We start from the raw sequence: 17,441 nt of genomic DNA, 5'->3' as shown, positions 1-17,441 counted from the left end.
CGGCTCTACTAAAAGCTTCATAGACTCACGGACTGTGGAAGAATACAACTTAAAGATGTATCCTTCCAATTACTGCATGTTCTTCATGTCTCATTACGTTCTAAACATGTACAACAACATTGTATAATACATCTGTTGTTTGAAGGGGAAGAATTCTATAAGATTCGCCTGTATATACTTGATGAATTGTGTGCTCCGGTGTTGTTGAGTCTGGACTTCCTATGTCACCTTAAAAGCATGACCTTGGAGTATTCTTGACCCCTCCCCAATAATGGTTCAGAATGGAGGGCCCCTAAAATCAGAACCCACATGCAGCCTCTCCACACTGAATATCGATCCCCACACCTCTCTTCCCGATTCTGTCCTTCGACTGGAAACCTATTGTTACCAAGAGCAGGAGGTACAGCACAGCCAACTGAGATATCATAAAGTCTGAGACACAATGTCTGCTCAACTAAGGTATCATCGAACCCAGCACCAACCCATGGAGAGCACAAGTGGTAGTGGTAACAGGGGAAAACAAATCCAGGCTAGTAATTGACAATAGCCAAACTATAAATCGGTGCACATACCTGGTTGCATACCCACTTCCTTGAATTTCAGACATAGTGAATGATATTGAACAGTATCGGGTCTATTTGACCATCGACCTGAAAGCTGCTCATCACCAGCTGCCAATCCATTCTGAGCACTGACCATATATGACACTTAAGGCTAATGGTCATCTCTATCAATACCTTTTGGTATCACTAATGGGGTTTCAATCTTCCAGAGGCAGATGGACACAATGGTAGATGAGTATGGGTTGAAGGCTACCTTTCCCTAACTTGATAATGTCACCATCTGTGGCCACACTTTAGAAGGCCATGACGCCAACCTCCAGAGTTTTCTCTATGTGACGAAAGCCCTGAACCTCACTTATAGCTCTAATGAGTGCATTTGCAGGACTAAACATCTGGCTATCCTTGGCTACCTGGTGGAGAATGGAATCATTGTCCCCATTCCCAGGAGCACAAAGTCTTTGAGGAGATGCCTGGGGTTTTTCTCATATTTTGCCCAGTGGGTCCCTCAATATGCTGATAAGGTTTGCCCTCTCTTAAAAGCCACTAATTTCCCCCACTTGGATGAAGCCCAAGTGGCTTTTAACCACCTCCGAAATCACATTGTGAAAGCCACTATGCATGCGGTGGACATGAATGCACCTTTCCAAGTGGAAAGCGACACTTCGGACGTAGCTCTGGCCGCTACCCTCAACCAGGCAGGCAGGCCGGTTGCATTTTTTCATAAACATTACAAGGCCACAAGCTCTGGAACCCCTCTGTGAAAAAGGAGACTCAAGCCATTGTAAAAACCATGAGGCACTGGAGACTCTTCCTGGATGGTAGGAAATTTATGCTCCTCACTGACTAGCGCTCAGTCGCATTATGTTTAATAATGTCAAGAGGGGCAAAATCAAAAATGAAAAGATTGCTAGGTGGAGGATCGAACTCTCCACCTACAATTATGACATTGCCTATGATCCAGGAGCCCTTAATGACCCTCCAGATGCCTTATCCAGAGGAAGCTGTACCTCTGCACATACCAGCCAACTACAGTCTATGCATAATGAGATCTGCATTCCAGGGGTTACCCGCATGGTTCATTTTGTCAAGGCGCACAATCTGCCCTACTCCATGAAAGACGTTACGGAAATGACCAGGTCTTGTCAGGTCTATGTGGAGTGCAAGCTGCACTTCTACCGCCATACAAAGGTGCACCTGATCAAGTCATCCAGGCCCTTTGAACAAATCAGTGTCAATTTTAAGTGACCTCTCCCCTCCACGAACGGAAACACTTTCTTCCTCTCTGTCATTGATGAGTACTCCCGCTTCCTGTTCACCAGTCATGAAGGCCCTAGATTTGATTTTTGCCATTTGGGTATCCCAGCTATATTTATGGCGACCAAATTCTTTATGAGTGACGAGTTATGCCAGTATCTGCTGGCAAGAGGCATCGCATCCAGCAGGACTACTAGCTACAACCCCCGGGGGAACGGCTGGTTTAAAAGGAGAACACCATGGTCTGGAAGATTATCAAAGTGGCCCTGAAGTCAAAATACCTTCTGGACTCATGCTGACAGGCAGTCCTTCCTAAGGCATTCCATTCCATCTGGTTGCTACTATGTACTGCAACCAACGCTACTCCTCACAAGCTCCTATTCAATTTCGAAAGATGGTCGGCATCAGGAACTACACTCCCAACCTGGCTCATCACTCCTGTTCCAGTCCTTCTCAGGAAGCACGTGAAGAGAAGCAAGACCGACCCCCAGTGGAAAGGGTGAAACTGCTCCACGGTAAACCCACTTATGCCTATGTGGAGTACCCGGATGGCACCTAGGACACTATCTGCATCAGGGAGCTGGGACCCACCAGAACAGAGGGTCCATTGCCTCAAGTGCTTTACAAGCCACGGAGCTCATTCCCACAACACACCGCAGAGCCAGAGATCCAGCCCACCACTCCTCCTTCACAGGTGGACCAGGAGACCTAGGGAGTCTAAGGCCCTTCGGTGCTAAGGCGCTCCACCAGGATCTCCAGACCTGTGGACCGCTTAAATCTGTAAATTTGTAAATAACTATATATTTTGCAACCATTTTTTTCTGAGCCCATGTTCTCTGTCTTCATTCACAGACCCTAAATTCTGCAGGAAGGGATGAATGCAGTGAACTGGGTTTCTCTGGTGTGTTGGACTGATGGCTCGCTCCGCCCCATCTGCTCACATATAACACTAGTTTCCCGCCTAAACCCAGAAACCTTCTGAAGACAATTGTGAGATCCTACCCATAGTTATAGGCTATTAAAAGCGTTTGTTCTCCCTCCTGTCGAGAGAGCTTTTATTCGCACTGCAGTCTACTGTAAAGCAGATATCAGCAAAACTTTCCCAGTGCCCCTCACAGCCAGAGAAAGAGAAGCAAAAGAGAATCTCCCTCCCCCAGGGTCACTGAATGTCCATGGCTTTGCCTCCAGAGGTCCCCCAGCCTCTGCTGCCACGCAGCCTTCAGTCGGAACCATCAGCAACCTGAGTTCCTGATGCACAACTCTCACATAATCAGGACGCCTTCAGCACCCTCTCACATTCAGGTTCCAACACCTGGGACCCCTTCATCCAGTCTTAAGCTAGTCTCCAGCAGTCTACAGCCTATAGCAAATCCTTTGACTGCAGACCACTTACCCGTCTGTTTCCCATAACCCTTAATTCCATTGATCTTTAAAAATCTGTGTCTTAAATACATTGAATAAGGCAGCCTCTATTGCTACATTTGGCAGAGCATTCTCAGGGAGAAGTAGTTCCTCCCCATCAGTCACAACAATACTCCCCTGAATCTCAAGGTTATGTCCTCTAGTTCTAGTAACACATGGTTGGAGGAAAGAACCTTCCTGCATCTATCTTATCTATTCCATTCATAATTTTACACGGGTCTATAAGATCCCCTCCTCATCCTTCTAAATTCCAACGAGTAGAGTCCCAGGTGACTCAATCTTTCCTCATAAGATAATCCCTCATCTCGAGAATCAACATGGTGAACCCCCTATGCGCTTCTTCTAAAGCCAGTATATACTTTTTTCTCAAGAAAGAGACCATATCTGCGCAAGTACTTCAACTTGACCTCACCAATACTTGTACAGAATTCCCCATCCCCACCCTAGTCTTAAATTCAATCTCTCGAGTAATGAAGGCCAACAGCAAACTTTCCTTCTTGATTACTTGATGCATCTGCAAATTATAATTCCCCCACTCCCATACTAATTTTGCTTGCAACTTATTCTCTTCAAATCCTATCACCCACTACTTTAGGGGCAGGTTACAGTGGTCATTTAATCCAGAAACCTGCACATCTTGGGAAGTGAGAGGAAGCAAGAGCACCCAGAAGAATCCACTCGCTCACAGAGAAAATGTAGTCAGCATAGAGGTTAAGGTTGAAGCAAGGTTGCTGGAATTGTGAGGTACCAGGTGACCAATGCCTGGGAGCCTATGGAGCCAGAGAATTATCAAGCCCTTCGGGAGGTTCTTCATCCTTAAGATTGCCCATAAAGCAAGAGAACTTCATCTCTCCAGAAAAGCCCGCTGCAGTCAGTAAGGTGAATGACAAGGAGTAACTGCAATAGGCAAAGATCCAGAAAGACTCACTCTTACCAGATTTTCCAAATCCTGTCGTCATGGTTGTGAGGGGCTTCTCAGCAGATCTTCCCTGCACAGCTAACAACTCAATCTTCAATCTCCTGCACAGCCAGCACCTCAACCTTCAATCTCCTGCACAGCCAGCACCTCAACCTTCAATCTCCTGCACAGCCAGCACCTCAACCTTCAATCTCCTGCACAGCCAGCGCCTCAACCTTCAATCTCCTGCACAGCCAGCGCCTCAACCTTCAATCTCCTGCACAGCCAGCACCTCAACCTTCAATCTCCTGCACAGCCAGCACCTCAATCTTCAATCTCCTGCACAGCCAGAGCCTCAACCTTCAATCTCCTGCACAGCCAGTGCCTCAACCTTCAATCTCCTGCACAGCCAGCACCTCAACCTTCAATCTCCTGCACAGCCAGCACCTCAATCTTCAATCTCCTGCACAGCCAGAGCCTCAACCTTCAATCTCCTGCACAGTCAGCACCTCAACCTTCATTCTCCTGCACAGCCAGTGCCTCAATCTTCATTCTCCTGCACAGCCAGCACCTCAACCTTCAATCTCCTGCACAGCCAGTGCCTCAACCTTCATTCTCCTGCACAGCCAGTGGCTCAATCTTCAATCTCCTGCACAGCCAACGCCTCAATCTTCAATCTCCTGCACAGCCAGCACCTCAACCTTCAATCTCCTGCACAGCCAGTGCCTCAACCTTCATTCTCCTGCACAGCCAGCACCTCAACCTTCAATCTCCTGCACAGCCAGTGGCTCAATCTTCAATCTCCTGCACAGCCAACGCCTCAATCTTCAATGTGCTGCACAACCAGCGCCTCAACCTTCAATCTGCTGTACAGCCAGCACCTCAACCTTTAATCTCCTGCACAGCCAGTGCCTCAACCTTCAATCTCCTGCACAGCCAGTGCCTCAACCTTCAATCTCCTGCACAGCCAGTGCCCAAGGTGCATGTGATGTGGATATGATCTTTACCCCTTTTCTTCTCGAGGATACAATTGTTAAGAAGATTTGGAGAGGAATTGTACATTAGAAAGTTTTATGAGTGAGGTTTTTATGAGTATTCCCTATACTTTTTTCTGTGTATTCTACTCCATGGTTTATCATTTTATTTGGTATTAGTAATCTCTGAATAGATTTTACCCTGTGTTAACCTTTCACACATATTTTTAAGTAGATGGTTGTCCGTTCTACACTCGTGATACTTGAGCTAATTCTTACAAAATTCTCAATAAAGTTGCTTTGTGGAGATCATGACAAAGTGTTGGAATGAAGAGGCTCAAACTGAAATAGTCACCAGTAATCATTCCACAGCCTCAATATCCTCAGCAGTGTATAATTTTGTGATGTGCGGAAATAAAATTTCACCATAAAGGAACATTTCCACCGTATGCAGAAAAACTTGTGTCAATACAGCATATTTCTTCCGAAAAGAAAAATTACAGAACTCTTTACAGGCAAACCGGTTTTTTTCTTAGTCCCTGCAGGTAGGGGAGGATGTGCTCCACTCCAATTCTATGGGGACTAAGGTGGCTGATTCATGCATGACACATATATTTGCACTGGTGAGGCAAATATGATGGGACTGGAGTGCAACCACGTTGGAATTTAATGTACTTTGGGCTTCCCAAATTAATAAACTCAAGATTTGCAATGCTCCTCTACTCTGAGGGGCAATGGACTAGTATTCCCACAGTGGGAGAAGATTTTGGTAACATCCTTGAATCTTTTTGCTTGCATCATGTCTATTGGATAATATCTTGGCACAACAAAGCACAAAGTCCACATCAAGAGTCTGGAGTATCTATTCAATTATTTCATTTGTTTTTTGATTATATCCATCTGTCACTTCACGTACAATTTTTTAAAATAATTATGATCAGAGAAGGTTATTGATTAACTACTATATGATGCACTCTAATTTAACAAATACTGGTACATTGCATGAGAGAGGGAAAGGTGGAGAGAGAGAATGATAGATGGGAAGTGGGGCTTCTCAGCAGTTGGTTCAAACAAAGTCATGGAAATATTATCAGACTCCCATTGTCTACCGATCAGGGGCACTTGGATCCGCTATGATAAAATGTTTTGAGAGGCTGGTGTTGAAGTACATCAGGTCGTCTCTGAGCACCGACATGGATCCATCCCAATTTACCTACAGCAGCATCACGTCTATGGCAGATGCCATCTCACTGGTTCTAGACAAAACCCTGGAACACCTGGGACAGCAAAGATGAATGCATCAGGATGCTCTTTATTGACTGCAGTTCGACATTCAACACCATCCTCCCCTTAAAACCGATCAGCAAACTTCAAGACCTGGACCTCACTACCCCACTGAGCAGTTGGATCATGGATTTCCTCCAGACCCCAATCAGTGTGGATTGGTAAGAACATCTCCTCCACAATCTCCATCAGCTCCAGAGCACCACAGGGTGGTGTACTTAGCTCCCTAGTCTACCTGCTTTACACCTTTGACGGTGCAGCTCAGTATGACAACATCATTTACTCATATGCTGATGACACCACAATAGGAGGCTTTATAACAAGTGCAACGAGTCAGCGTACAAGGAGATGAAAACTTGGCTGAATTTGTGACTTTTACTCAATGTCACCAAAGCCAAGGAGCTGATTATAGACTTTAGGAAGGGAAAACCAAAGGCATACAATCCACTGAACACTGGGGGAAAATCGGAGGTCGAGAAGGTGAGCAAATTTAAATTCGTGGGAGACATTATGCCAGAAGACCTTTCCTGGGCCCAAAATACTAACGTAATTGTGAAGAAAGCACGTCAGCACCTCTACTTTCTCGGGAGTTTGCAGAGTTTCGCTATGACATTGGATACCTTGGCAAACATCTACAGATGTGTAGCGGAATGTGTGCTGACCATCTGCATCACAGCCTGGTATGGAGGCACCAATACCTCTGAGCTGAAGCCCTATAAAAGGTAACGGGCACAGCCTAGGACATCACAGCCAAAACTTTCTTCACCATTGAGAAAAATCTACATGGAACACTGCTGTCGGAGAGCAGCAGCAATCATCAAGGATCCACATCACCCAGGACATGCTCTGTTCTTACTGCCGCCCTTAGGAAAGAGGTATAGGTGTCACGAGACTTGAACCACCAGATTCAGGAAGAGTTGCTACCCCTCCACCATCAGACTCCGAAACAACAGAGACTCTAGTAAGCACTAAGCAGATTATTTATTTCTGAATATTATTTTTTCTGTATTTGCTATTTGTTTACATTTCTTTGTTTGAATTTCTCTAATTTGTACATGTTTCTTATTCATGGGTACAAGTTGCACTACTGATAAGTAGAATTTCTACTTGGCTCACAGGAAAAATAATCTCAGGGTTGTATGTGATGCCATATGTACTCTGACAATAACTTTGAACTTTATGTTCACACACTCATAGTTTGTGAATTGGTCTATATCCATGCTTATTTACAGGCAAATGCAGTTACCTATCACCAGGAGTAGAAAACTGCAGCTAGGTGACAATTTAAGAAAAGTAAGGAATGGAACAGAAAAAATACAGGACCAAAATCATACAACCTTTTAGTCATTTCCTTCAAAGCCGTGGGATTGTTTATATCCAGATCTATAGAAGGAGACTTAAGATGAGAGGGGAGAATTTTAAAGGAGATCTGAGGGGTAGGTTTTTCCAAACAGAGGACGATGAATATCTGGAATGAGCTATCAGATGAGGTGGTGGAGACACATATTCTGACAATGTTTAGAAGTCCTATGGATGGGTAATCAGGACAAACCTAGAGGGGCCCAATGCAGGCAACTGGGATTTGCCTTGATGGCCATTACAATCAGCATGGATGAAGTGGGGTAAAAGGCCCCTTTTGGTTACTTTTTGTGGGAACTGGTTGTGCACCATTTGTTTGCAATGCTCTCCTTATTGAAAATATGACAAATATTTCAAAAGCACTTCATTGGCTGAAAAATGTTTTTGGATTGCAAGGGACTGGGAAAAGTGGTTTATGACTACAAGTCTTTATTGTTGAAGTGGCAGTTTCATTCAGACATCCTGGCCCAACCCCACACATGCTCCAAAGCATTCTTTTTCTTAAGAGCACTTTAGAAACAGGTGATATGAATAAAGCTTCCCAAATCTTCTGGCAGCATTTAAAAAATGTTTGTAACGTATCCACAGTTGTAGGGGAGATAAATAACAGTCACAAGTCTCTGAGTGTCTTAACCATATCAGATAATCAAAACTTTATTCCTGTGTATAAAGAATAAGTAAATGACATGAATAAAGTTTTGATTACTGTAAATATTCAAGTATAATGCAAAAAAATTTGTACTGAAATTCAAAGTGAGGGTGGGGGGTCACTTTTTTCACTGGAGTAAAATTAAAAAAAAACTTTTCTGTCAGTTTTAATGATAAAAAGATTATCAGGAGCCACCTACATTGACGGCAACATGACTAGGAGGAGTGGGGGGAGAGATGGCAGTGTGACTCGGGCAGGCGGGCAGAGAGATGGCAGCGCAACTCAGGCGGGCAAGCAGGCGGAGAAATGGCAGCACGACTCAGGCGGGTGGGCAGGCAGGTGGAGAGACGGCAGCGTGACTTGGGCGGAGAGAGAGATGGCAGTGTGACTCGGGCAGACGGAGAGACGGGAGTGCGACTTGGGTGGGCGAGGGGGAGAGATGTCAGCGTGACTCGGGTGGCGAGGGGGGAGAGCCACCAGTACAACTCAGGTGGGTGAGGGGGGAGTGACGCTAGCGCGACTCGGGCAGATGGAGAGACGGCAGCGCGAATTGGATGGGCGAGGGGAAGAGATGCCCGTGTGACACAGGCGTGGGAGGGGAGGGGGTCATATTATACTCAGGGGTAAAAATTTTCCCCCTAAAATATCGGGGGGGGGGTCACATTATACACGAAACACATTATACACAAATATTTACGGTAACTGATATGGTTAAGACATTCAGAGACTTGTGACTTATTTATCTCCCCTACAACTGTGGATATGATACAAACTTGGAATCATCCTGTCACTGCACTACAAATTAGAAAGCACAAATTATTTAACAGATAATTAATAAAGAAATACAGGATCTTGATTTTAATTGCATGATAATATGAATCTCAGATATTTACTGAAACATTTTTTCACAAAAATGAGACAGCCAAAATCTACATTTGCAGAATGTTCCTGGGAGAAATTCTTCAGAAATCAGGGGAAAGAAGACTTCCAAGTAGTTTGGGAGCGTTTCACAGTAATGATATGAACATTGTTAAAAATATTTCTGTGTGGTCTTTTAGAGGTTTGATCTTGTATTCTATATTATCTGAATATGTAATCAACAAAAAAAATCAAGATATTTATCCAAGGTACCTAAATTTTTAAAAAATACACGATGCAGGATTTTATATTCTTTATCTGATTTATTTACAAATACATTTAGTAAAGATAAGACGTGTTTCAAAAAGCTACCTGAACTTTGAAAAAAAATCTGAAATACTAATCTAATGCTATTCATAAAATCCCAGAAACATTTGGTTTGCAATAAACACTTGGAATTAAAATTAAATTATCATAGGGGAATATTCATTTCGATACGTCAGTACTGATTCTTTGCGAACCAACGCATCTCGTCCAATGCCCTCACTTGTTTTCGCATAGCCCAGAATCAGGAAATGTTTATTAAATTCTCTTCCTTTTAAATCTGCTCACAAAGTTATTCACCTGTGCTACAGCCAGTAAAAGCTAAAACTACACAAAGAAGAAAAGAATCTAACTTAACTTATTCTATATGTCTTATTGTCTTCTGTTGTAATTGAAGCTGCTGTGTTGTAGAATTGCTGCCAAATTCTTATGTTTAATATATTAAGCCAGAGAAATATACAAGAAACAGGCCTACGAATTTTCGTGTCATATATTTGACTCTTACTTATAAATGAAAGCATTGGATTTTGACTCTGTCCATGAGTGTTTATCAAACCTCACGTAGATTAAATGGAATATGTTATAGCCCATTTAAAATAATCTATGGTTTTCTTTATGCCTCTAATAACAGTCAGAGTTTCGACTGTAGTTAGACCATAAAAAAGTTCAAAGTAACACATGATGATATAGAAATGCATTAATTATATATTTCCCTGTTTCAGAGATAAATGAACACGTTTTAAAATGGTGATGTACATGGTGAAAATTCCAGTAATTTTACAGCTTTTATGAGGAACTAACAAAGTATTCAAAGATGGATTTTTCTTTCTGAGCAGGTAAAAATGCTGCATTCTCATGAGAGACAACGTGTCCTCAATAACTCTGACATTAACGGGTCCAGTGGTTCAAATCCTAAATCACGTCTATTCAAGCAAACTGTCAGCTGGGGTTTTAAGAGCCAAGATCCCGCTGTGCAAATGGAGCCTTAATCAGATACCTCTGTAGCATCCTGATCAAATGAGCATCCAGCTAGATCCATAAGGAGATCTTAATGAGCTCAGCCACCGGGGGAGGCTTTACGAATATTTGTTCCTTTAAGAGATTATTTAGTTCGGAGCAGTAATGTCTTTACAACATTATACTTGCACAAGAAATGTACTTCTGATAATTTGTTGTTTAACATTGAACTTTGCATCAGTAAATATTGGCAAATGGCTTGATTAAGATAGCTTAGCAAAAATTCTATTTACTGTGATACAATCTGATTTCATGTGATTTGCAATTCATCATAAATTATGCATAAGGCACGAAAAGATTAGTGGTATAACCAGTCTCAGCAGTCTGACTTGCAGCTATTTCAGAATTCATTAGAGGATTTTGCTGACAGTTTAACTATCCTGTCCACAAAAAAAGCACAATCGTGAGCCCGTACCTTATTCTACCCGCGGACAGAATGGAATTCAATTTTTCCATGAGCATTTGACAATTTGACAACTTGTTGGGCAGTATTGTATATGATGAACCATCAATAATTCACAAAAGGCTGAGTGATGAAACCATCAGGCTTTTAATAGGTAAAGACCGGAACACAAACAGCCATCCACCTCCTTGACTGATCAGAGGAAAAGTTAAAAAGGGTGGCATGCAAGGGGCTGTGGGTAGGATTGGTCTCGGGAGGCGTGTCCAGTTGGTAGCAGCCAATCCCAGTATAACAGTGGTTTACCACAGTATAATCCCTCAAATCTGGATGACGGTTCTTAATAAAACAAGGGCCAACACACATGAATTGCTGATTTTTTGCTTTCTATTTTGGGACAAAGGAGGAAAAAAACCCAACACCCAACCCCAAGCAACCAATTTTCCCTTGCAACCACTGCAACCGTGCCTGCCTATCCCGCATCGGACTTGTCAGCCACAAACGAGCCTGCAGCTGACGTGGACATTAACCCTCCATAAATCTTATATATAAGTACCAGCCACCTACAAATATCCCTACAATCCTTCAAATATCTCTTCATATCAATTCCCAATGCCCCCTCTCTGAAACTCCAAATGTGCCCTTAAGCAAGTTCCAAATACCCCTATGAATGACACTTTCCTTATTCTAATATATCCTTATATCAAAGTATCACTTATTAAAGCCATGAGCTATGATATTCTGAATTTCAATCTCTTTAATCCAACAAATCAAACTCCATTATTTTATGTAGCTTTAATTCATTGATAAAACAGATAAACATCTTGCATAACTTTGCATTAAGACTTTCATAATGATGAATAACAAAGCATTTACTGTATGATAGAGAAATAAAATGTAGATAAAGAAGCTCAAACTTTAAAGAGATACATAACGATATTTAAAGTGTTACACAGAAAAATTCAAAGAAAAATGTCTCATGCTCACACTTCCTTCACATGTCGAATAATGAGAAAGTCATTAGTCTGGGTGGATATTATGACATATTATATCATAGTCACTATGGTAACACTAAAACAATAGTTCTCTTAAAGACACAGACATAAAATTAACTAAGAGTTAAAAACACAAGGTTTTTACCTTTACATTCTGGCACCTAATTATTATAATAGACATTGATGACTAAGATATAATAATTACTATTACAGATATACAAAGTAAATATAGTAAGCAAAAGATTAGAAATCAAAACTTTCAGCTTCGTGTAAAAGACAGATTTTAGTAATAGGTTTATTTAAGTAACCAGTTTTGGTTTTAATCCGCACTTGCCAATCAAAACCTTTCTAGTCTGGAACTGTATCCATGATTTTCCCCAGCAACCAAGAATTTCTTGGTGAAGAATCATCTATGATAAATACAATGTCTCTTTGATTTTGCACAAAACTGTCTGAAGATTGTCATCATTGAGTATTTGACTATTCAAAATGGAATTAAGAATTTTTCTGATTGATCTAATCAATTTTTTTCCACACACCTCCATGATGTGATCCAGTGGATAGGTTAAATATCCAATTAATTCTGAAGTAATAAATCATGAATTTGATGTTGATTCCAATTTTGAATTGTTTTTCATAACTCTAGTTGAGCTCCTGTAAAGTTAAATCCATTATCAGAACGTAATTCCTTTACTTGACCATGTCCAGGTGATAAAACATCAAAGAACATTGATTAAAAAAACATCTGTATCAAGCAATGATGGTGCTTCAATATGAATTGCTCTTCTAGTCAAACAGGTAAAAATAGCTCTGTATCATTTTTCAACACTTCTTTCTTGTTTTACTTTCAAAGGACCAAAATAATCAATTCCCATGTATATAAATGGGGATTCATCAGATGAAATTCTGTCCTGGGGAAAATCTGCCATTTGTTGTTGTCCAGGTTTTGCATTTTCACATCGACAATGAAGACATTTTGATATAATTATTTTGATCTATGTTGAAGCACCAAGTTTCCAATATTTCTGGCACAGTTCTGATAACACGTGATTACAACCACTATGACCTGTTTTATCATGTATATGTCAAACATTCAAATCAGAAATATGAAATTCCAGAGCTAATGGATGTTTCACTTCTTCTGACAGTATTGATTTTTCCAATCTTCCTCCTACTCTTGATACATCATTTATAAAAATAGGATTTAGCTTGTAAACATGACTTGTTTTTGTAACATTCACATTCTTCTTCAATTTTGATATCTCATTATCAAATGTCTTCTACTGATAAAAACAATTCAGCATTTGATAACTCCTCAACTGTGAGGTAACAGCTCTTTCAAATCTTCAGATTCTCTTTCTTGAAATGATTTAAAAGCATAGATTTTAACCTAAGAATCCTGCTACATTCTTTTTGAAACAAAACCATTAAGAGTGATGGTAAATTAATTGAGTGATCAGATCATTTTCATTAGTTATTTGAATAGTGTTTACATGAGTGTTTTGGATTTCAGGATCCTCCATTGAAATTTCTCTGAACTCTTCTGGATTTTGAGGCCACTCTTCTTGAAATCGTGAAAGAAATTGAGGACTGAACACATGCATTGGCTCTGTTAGGAAAAGATTGAACTTTTGATCCTCGTGAAGCCATATCAGCTGTTTTAACACATCTCCATTGATTAGCATGCGAAAACTTTTCAATTTCATTAACTCTGTTAGTCAAAAAGAGACGAAACCTTGTGGTTTTGTTATTAATGTATTAATGCGCTGGATGGGTCACGTCTCCAGAATGGAGGACCATCGCCTTCCCAAGATCGTATTATATGGCGAGCTCTCCACTGGCCACCGTGACAGAGGTGCACCAAAGAAAAGGTACAAGGACTGCCTAAAGAAATCTCTTGGTGCCTGCCACATTGACCACCGCCAGTGGGCTGATAACGCCTCAAACCGTGCATCTTGGCGCCTCACAGTTTGGCGGGCAGCAAGCTCCTTTGAAGAAGACCGCAGAGCCCACCTCACTGACAAAAGGCAAAGGAGGAAAAACCCAACACCCAACCCCAACCAACCAATTTTCCCTTGCAACCGCTGCAATCGTGTCTGCCTGTCCCGCATCGGACTTGTCAGCCACAAACGAGCCTGCAGCTGACGTGGACTTTTTACCCCCTCCATAAATCTTCGTCCGCGAAGCCAAGCCAAAGAGAAAAATTTAAGTACTGATGTACCATCAGTCCAAAACATAGAGTCTGCTAACTCCATCTGTAATTCTCTTAACATAGTGTCTATTTTGCTTGTCATAGTAGTGGCAGTCAATTCCATTCGAGGTATGGTGACTGGCTTTAATGGAGCCACTCTGGCTTTTCCATTAAAAATCCACAATGTATTCGCTCTTGGTTATTTCGCAATACTAAATAACTGGCAGGACCAAAACCATCTTCACTTGTATCAGCAAAGTGGTGTAATGGAGCAAATGTGGCAATTCCAAAATCTGTAGGCTTCAAACATCTGTTGACTTTCAAATTGTCTAACATTTTAAGACTCTTAATCCAATTTAACCAATCTTGTGCGATGGAATCTGGTATAGTTTCATCCCATCCAAATTTTCATCTGCACAATTCTTGCAGAATTTTCTTGATTATTGGTGCCAATTTTCCCAAAGGATCGTATATTGAGCTTACAATCGAAAGAATACCTCTTCTTGTTAAAGTCCATTCTTTCAAAACAATTTTGAATTTGAAAACGTCAGATTGACCACACTATTGCACTTCTAGAATTCTTTCGACATGGAGAACGTCACAATCCAAATCATTTTGGATTTATCTCTTTTGCTCGTTCTGCCTCAGGAATAACAGCCAACTCATCTCGACTATTGCTAATCCATTTCACAAGGAAGAAACCTCCTTTATTGCAGATCTCTTTTAACTCATGATAAAGATCTTTCGCTTTTTCTGAAACCACTGAAATAAGAGAATCATTAACACAGAAATTATTTCTGATGAAGCTAAGTTGTTCTTCATTATCTTCGGTGCATTTCCTGAGATCAAAATTTGCACAACTCAGTGACCAAGTTTCTCCAAGTAGATGAACTGTCATTCTGTATTCAATCATGTCTTTACTATAATCTCTATTAGGCCACCATAACAATCATAAAAAATCACTATCTTCTGTTGGTGCTTTTACTTGATGAAACATCACCTCAATGTCTACAATTATAATAGGCTCTTTACAAAATGTTATCAACACCTATTAAAGTACTGGTTAAGTCTGGACCTTGTAAAAGTTGAGAATTCAATGAAAATCCTTGCAATGATGCTCCACAATCAAATACTACACGTAGTTTCTCCTTTTGTGGATGTACAACTTCATGATGAGGTAAACACCATTTTTTAACCATCTTTACATTCCAAGATATCTTCTGAATCCTTTTCTATGTAATCCTTGGTTATCATGTATGACATGAGATTTGTATATTCCAAATGAAAGGAAGAATTTATCTTGAATTTTCTCTTTAAATTATTGTTCTGCAATTATTTTATTATCTGGCATACAAATTTCCATTTTCTTCAAAGGTAATGTCCATCAACATGTTTAACAGAATTTGAAACTAAATCCAGAAACTGTCTATCCTCCTTCGAAGGTTCTTGAATATCTGAGACATTTAGGAAAATCAATTTTAAACTGTTATTCCCACAGATCATTAAGTTTTACAACTGAAATTCTGTTGACATTCACATTCAATGTCTTCTGATCATTATTCATTTTTCCTCATAATGGTCTGTTGATCATCCATCCAAGCAACATTTTCACAACATAAGGTCCATCATTTTGACTCCTTGTTATGTCTAGACGTTCGAGAGCCTTTGGTATATCTAATCCAATTAACATCTTAATCTTGGCATCAATCTTAGGGAAGTAAACATCTTTTAGATGAGCCAATGTTTGATCTCATCTTGATGTGAAATATTCTCCTTATTCACAGGCAGAGTCTTCTGAGTATATACACTTGGAAGATTCCCAAATTCATTGCTGTTTAATTCAGCAATCTAAACCTGAAACTATATCAGTTTCAATGTTCTTTTCATCAATCATTGTCTTCAGTAAGATCTGTGATCATTTTCCATGAAGATTAAGTTTATTCATTAATTCAATAGTGCAAAGTGATGTGATATTTCCTGGATCAAGAAATGTGTAGGTCTTCAGTAGAAGCTCCCCTTTTTAGCTTTAATCTGCACAGGAACTATTGAGAGGACTGTCACTGGCCCCAGTAAGACTGTTTGTCTGAACTGAAGCTGAAGCATCCTCTCTGATTGTGTCTTTAGTCTTGGATTCAGATTGATTCATTCATTCTCAACTTTAATTCTTTGAGTATGCAGTACCCTGGGATGCTTTGAACTGCATACATCACAATGGAGTCACTTATTACAAGTTTTGCTGATGTCTCCTTTACATAAGCAGCTAAAACATATTCCATTTTTCTGTAAAAAATGTTAATTTCTCATCATATGATTTTTTTCTCCAATTGTGAACATTTTTCTAAACCATGGTTATATTTGCAATACAAGCAGCTTTCCTGAACAATCTGATCTTCCTTTGTTTCCTTGTTCTTTCCTGTGCTTGTATCTGACACAGCAGCAACAACGGTACTTCCCTTTGGTTTCTGTTGAGACAATGACTTAAACCTTTTTACATCTTTAGGAACTATTGAAGTATCCTTAATATTTCCAAATGCTGGTACAGTGATAACATGCACATGCCATTCCAAAAATTGTACAACGTCCTCAAAAGTGGTGTCCCTTTCCGGGAAGAATCTTAAGCTCTGCAACTTTTGGTCTCAATTTGTTTATAATAATTGGCAAATTAGCAAGCAAATTTGGCTCTTGCATTGTGTTACAACATCCTCTCAGAAATGCTTGTAAGGCCTTTGCACCCTCTGATCTTATTGGTGACCAAGAAAGAATCTTGTCTCTGTGGGCCCTTGCGATTTTACGTTCATCTCCATAATGATGATGCAATAATTCTTTTGCCCTTTTAAAACCTTGTTCTGGATTCATATATTGACAACTGTTGACTAACTCCTTCACCTGTCCTCCAGTGTACTCTTCCAGGTTATACAGACGATCTTTAGTGTTTTCAGTATTACTTTCAATGTGATGTTCAAAGGATTTCATAAACATCAGATATTGTAATGGATCTGCATTAAAAGCTGGAATTTCCTTTTTGGGTAAACCGTATGAATCTTGTTGCTGCTCTAACAGAGCAGAGATTTCATTTTGTTTTGCTATGAGTGACATTATATTGTCTTGATCACCATGGCTTGCGACTGGTTGTCTTGAGGTGAATGGAGAAAACGGATCTTGAACTGGTGCCATAGGAGTAGGACCTTGGGTTGTAAGTGATGGCATTGGTGGGGATCCTTGGGTTGTAGCTGGTTCTCCAGAAACATGAATA

The 17,441-nt window shown here is 40.6% G+C and overlaps 1 long non-coding RNA gene across 1 annotated transcript in view; it reads left to right on the top strand.

Annotated features, from left to right (window-relative positions):
• The first annotated feature begins 6,773 nt into the window (after positions 1-6,773).
• Positions 6,774-17,441, top strand: part of LOC138739033 (uncharacterized) — a 40,391-nt gene continuing 29,723 nt past the window's right edge. The window contains exon 1 of the long non-coding RNA XR_011341967.1: positions 6,774-7,356. This is a non-coding gene — a long non-coding RNA (uncharacterized lncRNA). The remainder of the gene's footprint in view (positions 7,357-17,441) is intronic.

Source organism: Narcine bancroftii, chromosome 7 (assembly GCF_036971445.1).
Source record: "Narcine bancroftii isolate sNarBan1 chromosome 7, sNarBan1.hap1, whole genome shotgun sequence".
Lineage (NCBI taxonomy): Eukaryota > Metazoa > Chordata > Chondrichthyes > Torpediniformes > Narcinidae > Narcine > Narcine bancroftii.
This window is presented reverse-complemented; position numbering and strand designations above follow the sequence as displayed.